Source organism: Aegilops tauschii, chromosome 2 (genome assembly GCF_002575655.3).
Source record: "Aegilops tauschii subsp. strangulata cultivar AL8/78 chromosome 2, Aet v6.0, whole genome shotgun sequence".
NCBI classification, from domain to species: Eukaryota; Viridiplantae; Streptophyta; class Magnoliopsida; order Poales; family Poaceae; genus Aegilops; species Aegilops tauschii.
The window spans coordinates 134526008-134532007 of NC_053036.3; positions in this window are offsets into that span (position 1 = coordinate 134526008).

Here is a 6000-nt window from a genome sequence, read left to right on the forward strand (position 1 = left end):
TTTGAGGACTCTATTTTATTTAAAAACTTTCAGTTCTAAGTATTTTATTAAAATAGCAAGGAAAACAAAATAAAATGGCATTTCAAGGAGAGCACAACTCATGTGAAGAAGAAAAACTTGGGTTCAACCGATACTAATCGATAATTGTTGAAGAAGAAAGGTGGGATGCCTACCGGGGCATCCCCAAGCTTAGATGCTTGAGACTTCTTGAAATATTATCTTGGGATGCCTTGGGAATCCCCAAGCTTGAGCTTTTGTGTCTCCTTAATTCCTCTCATATCACGGTTTCCCTAAATCTCAAAAACTTCATCCACACAAAACTCAACAAAACTTGTGAGATAAGTTAGTATAAACCAATGCAAAAACCTTGTCATTCTCTACTGTAGCAAATCACTAAAATTATTATTCAACATTGCATACTAAATGCCTCTGCATATTTAATACTCCTATCCTCAAATAGAATCATTAAACAAACAAACATATGCAAACAATGTAAACATAACAGCAATCTGCCAAAACAGTACAGTCTGTAAAGAATGCAAGAGTATCAATACTTCCCTAACTCCAAAAATTATGAAATTTTACCACACTGTAGAAAATTTATCAGAGCTTACTGTGAAAAATGTTTCAATATTTTATCATATTTTGACTTTTCTAGGGAAATTTTGCAACAACGATAAACTTTCTGTTTTCAAACAGCAACTCGTATACTTGCAAAATAAGCATGGTGAAGGCTATCCTTGATGTTTTTATTGAAAATAAAGATGCAAAACATTATTCTAAGTAACAACAAGAAAATCCTAACAAAATAAAATGACGCTCCAAGCAAAACTCATATCATGTGACGAATATAGCCTCAAGTAAGGTTACTGATATTGTTGGAGACGAAAGAGGGGATGCCTTCCGGGGCATCCCAAGCTTAGTTGCTTGGATCCTCCTTGAATATTACCTTGGGGTGCCTTGGGCATCCCCAAGCTTAGGGTATTGTCACTCCTTATTCTCCTCATATCAACATCTCACCCAAAACTTGAAAACTTCAATCACATAAAACTTAACGGAACTTCGTGAGATAGGTTAGTATGATAAAGAGCAAACCATTTCACTTTGGTACCGTCAAAGACAAGATTCATAATTGTTCCCACACAATGCCTACTGTATCATATCATTTCCACAATTTATATTGAGCAATATAAGACATAGAATCTAGAAAACAAGCAAACTATGCATTGAAAATAGAATATGTCAGAAACAGAACAATCTGTAGTAATCTGTAATCCAACCATACTTCTGCTACTCCAAAAATTCTGAAACATTAGGACAACCTGAGAAATTTGTATATTAATATTCTGCAAAAAGAAACAGAGCAAAATCATGTTTCTGTGATTTATGAAAATTATTTTCGTGAGTGCAAAAGTTTCTATTTTTCAACAAGATCAAACAACTATCACCCAAGAAGATCATAAAGGCTTTACTTGGCACTTTATTGGAACAAAAGCTATAAAACATGATTAATACAGTAGCCTAATCATGTGAGCACACAAAAACAGTAGGTAAAAGTGTTGGGTTGTCTCCCAACAAGCGCTTTTCTTTAATGCCTTTTAGCTAGGCATGATGATTTCAATGATGCTCGCATAAAAAGATATGAATTGAGACATAACAAGAGCATCATGAAACACAAGGCAAGCACATTTAAGCCTAACCCACTTCCTATGCATATGGATTTTGTGAGAAAATAATTCATGGGAACAAGAATCAACTAGCATAGGAAGGCAAAACATGCATAACTTCAAAACTTTCAACACATAGAGAGAAAACTTGATATTATTGCAATATGTAAAAGCATATGTTCCTCTCTCATAGTAATTTTCAGTAACTTCATGAATGAATTAAACAATATAACTATCACATAAAGCATTATTTTCATGATGCATAAGCATAGAAATTTTGCTACTCTCCACATAAGAAAATTTATTCTCATCAATAATAGTGGGAACAAACTCCATAAAATAACTATCATGTGATTGAAAATTAAAATCATGATGACAAGTTTCATGGTTAGCATTATTCAATATAGCATACATGTCATCACCATAATCATCATAGATAGCAACTTTGTTCTCATAATCAATTGAAACCTCTTCCAAAGTAGTGAATTCATCACTAAATAAAGTCATGACCTCTCCAAATCCACTTTCATCAATATAATCATCATAAATAGGAGGCATGCATTCATCATAATAAATTTTCTGATCGAAACATGGGGGACTAAAAATATCATCTTCATCAAACATAGCATCCCCAAGCTTTTGGCTTTGCATATCATTAGCATCATGGATATTCAAAGAATTCATAGTAACAACATTGCAATCATGCTCATCATTTAAAAAATTTGTGCCAAACATTTTATTGACTTCTTCTTCTGACAATTGAGCACAATTTTCCGATCCATCATATTCAAGAAAGATAATATAAAGATGATCAATAATATGATGCAACCTTTATTCCATTTTTTTGTAGTTTTCTTTTATAAACCAAACTAGTGATAAAAAAGAAACTAAAAGATTCAATTGCAAGATCTAAAGATATACCTTCAAGCACTCACCTCCCCGGCAACGGCGCCAGAAAAGAGCTTGATGTCTACTATGCAACTTTATTCTTGTAGACTCGTGTTGGGCCTCCAAGCGCAGAGTTTTGTAGGACAGTATCAATTTTCCCTCAAGTGGATGACCTAAGGTTTATCAATCCGTGGGAGGCGTAGGATGAAGATGGTCTCTCTCAAACAACCCTGCAACCAAATACAAGAAATCTCTTGTGTCCCCAACACACCCAATACAATGGCAAATTGTACAGGTGCACTAGTTCGGCCAAGAGATGGTGATAAAAGTGTAATATGGATGGTACAAATATATTTTTATAATCTGAATAAATAAAAACAACAAGGTAGCAATTGATAAAAGTGAGCACAAATGGTATTGCAATGTTTGAAAACAAGGCCTAGGGTCCGTACTTTCGCTAGTGCAATCTCTCAACAATGCTAATATAATTGGATCATATAACCAACCCTCAACGTGTGATGAGGAATCACTCCAAAGTTCCTAGCTAGTGGAGAACATAAGAAGAAATCGTTTGTAGGGTACGAAACCACCTCAAAGCTATTCTTTCCGATCGATCTATCCAAGAGTTCGTACAAAAATAACACCAAATAATTTCAGATTCATAATACTCAATCCAACACAAAGAAGCTCAAAGAGTGCCCCAAGATTTCTACCGGAGAAACAAAGACAAGAATGTGCATAAACCCCTGTGCATAGATTACCCCAATGTCACCTCGGGAATCCGCGAGTTGAATGCCAAAACATATATCAAGTGAATCAATATGATACCCCATTGTCACGACGAGTATTCATATGCAAGACATATATCAAGTGCTCTCAAATCCACAAAAGTATTCAATCTGATGACAACGAAATCTCAAAGGTAAAAACTCAATTCATCACAACAAGATAGAGAGGGGAAAACACCATATGATCCGACTATATTAACAAAGCCCGCGATACATCAAGATCGTGACATCTCAAGAACACGAGAGAGAGAGAGAGATTAAACACATGGCTACTGGTACAAACCCTCAGGCCCGAGGGTGGACTACTCCCTCCTCATCGTGGTGGATGCCGGGATGATGAAGATGGCCACCGGTGATGATCTCCCCCATCCGGCAGGGTGCCGGAACGGGCTCCCGATTGGTTTTCGGTGGCTACAGAGGCTTGCGGCGACGGAACTTCCGATCTAGGGCTATCCCTAAGGGTTTTGGAATATTTGGGAATTTATAGGGCGAAGAGGGGGTGCGGGAGGCCACCGAGGTGGGCACAACCCACCTGGGCGCGCCTGGGGGCTCAGGCGCACCCTGGGGGGTTGTACCCCCCTCGGGGCACCACCAAGGTGCTGCTCTGGCCCATCCTAGGTGTTCTGGTCCATAAAAATTCTCCAAAAAGTTTCATTGCATTTGGACTCCGTTTGATATTGATTTTCTGCGGTGTAAAAAACAAGTAGAAAACAGCAACTGGCACTTGGAACTATGTCAATAGGTTAGTCCCAAAAAAGATATAAAATGGTTGTAAAATGCTTGTAAAACATCCAAGAATGATAATATAACAGCATGGAACAATCAAAAAATATAAATACGTTGGAGACGTATCGATACTAGGGATCAAACCCTAACAAAACTAACTCGATTACATGGTAAATCTCATCCAACCCATCACTGTCTAGCAAGCCTACGATGGGATTACACACGCATGGCGGTGAGCATCATGAAATTGGTGATGGAGGATGGTTGATGATGACGATGGCGACGATTTCCCTTCTCCGGAACCCAAAACAGACTCCAGATCTGCCCTCCCGAGGAAGAACTGGTGGCGGCGGCGGCTCCGTATCGTAAAACGCGATGAATCCTTCTCTCTGATTTTTTGCTCCCCGAACGTGAATATACGCAGTTGAAGTTGAGGTCAGTGTAGGTCCAAGGGTCCCACAAGGACAGAGGTCGCGCCCCAGGGGGTGGGCGCGCCCTCCACCCTTGTGGATAGGGTGTGGGCCCCCTTCGGTTGATTCTTTCCCCAATATTTTTTATTTATTCCAAAACTGATCTCCGTGAAGTTTCAGGTCATTCCGAGAACTTTTATTTCTACACAAAAATAACACCATGGCAATTCTGCTGAAAACAGCGTCAGTCCAGGTTAGTTCCATTCAAATCATGCAAATTAGAGTCGAAAACAAGGGCAAAAGAGTTTGTAAAAGTAGATATGATGGAGACGTATCAACTCCCCCAAGCTTAACCCATTTCTTGTCCTCAAGCAATTCAGTTGACAAACTGAAAGTGATAAAGAAAAACTTTTACAAACTCTGTTTGATCTTGTTGTTGCAAATATGTAAAGCCAGCATTCGAGTTTTCAACAAAGATTATGAACTAACCATATTCACAATAACATTTAGGTCTCCTATTCACTCATAACAATGGCATAATCAGCTAGCGAGCAATAATAATAAATCTCGGATGAAAACACTTTCTCAAAACAATCATGATATAATATAACAAGATGGTATCTCGCTAGCCCTTTCTCAGACCGCAAAACACAACAGAGCACCCCTGAAGATCAAGGACTGACTATACATTGTAATTCATGGCAAAGTAGATCCAGTCACACTCATACTCAATATAAATTAATAACAATGCATACAAATGATAGTGGTGCTCTCTAACTGGTGCTTTCTATAAGAGGATGATGACTCAGCAATAAAAGTAGATAGATAGGCCCTTCGCAGAGGGAAGCAGGGATTTGGAGAGGTGCCAGAGCTCGAGTTTTTGAAATAGAGATAAATAATATTTTGAGTGGTATGCTTTCATTGTCAACATAAAAACCAAGAGATCTCGGTATCTTCCATACTAGATACATTATAGGCGGTTCCCAAACCGAATGGTAAAGTTTATACTCCCCCACCACCAACAAGCACATTCCATGGCTGGTCTGAAACAACGGGTACTGTCTTGGGGGAGTTTTGTTTGCAACTATATTTGATTTGAGCATGGGACTAGGCATCCCGATTACCAGCCATTTTCTCATGAATGATGAGCGGAGTCCACTCATCGTGAGAATAACCCACCTAGCATGGAAGATATTGACAGACCTAGTTGCTACATGAGCGATTCGAGCATACAAAATAGATTATCATTTGAAGGTTTAGAGTTTGGCACATGCAAATTTACTTGGAACGGTAGCTAAATACCGCATATAGGTAGGTATGGTGGACTCTCATGGAACAACTTTGGGTTTATGGATGCGGATGCACAAGCAGTATTCCCGCTTAGTACAAGTGAAGACTAGAAAAAGACTGGGGAGCGACCAACTAGAGAGCGACAACAGTCATAAACATGCATTGAGATTAACCAACATTGAGTGCAAGCATGAGTAGGATATAAATCACCATGAACATAAATATCGTGGA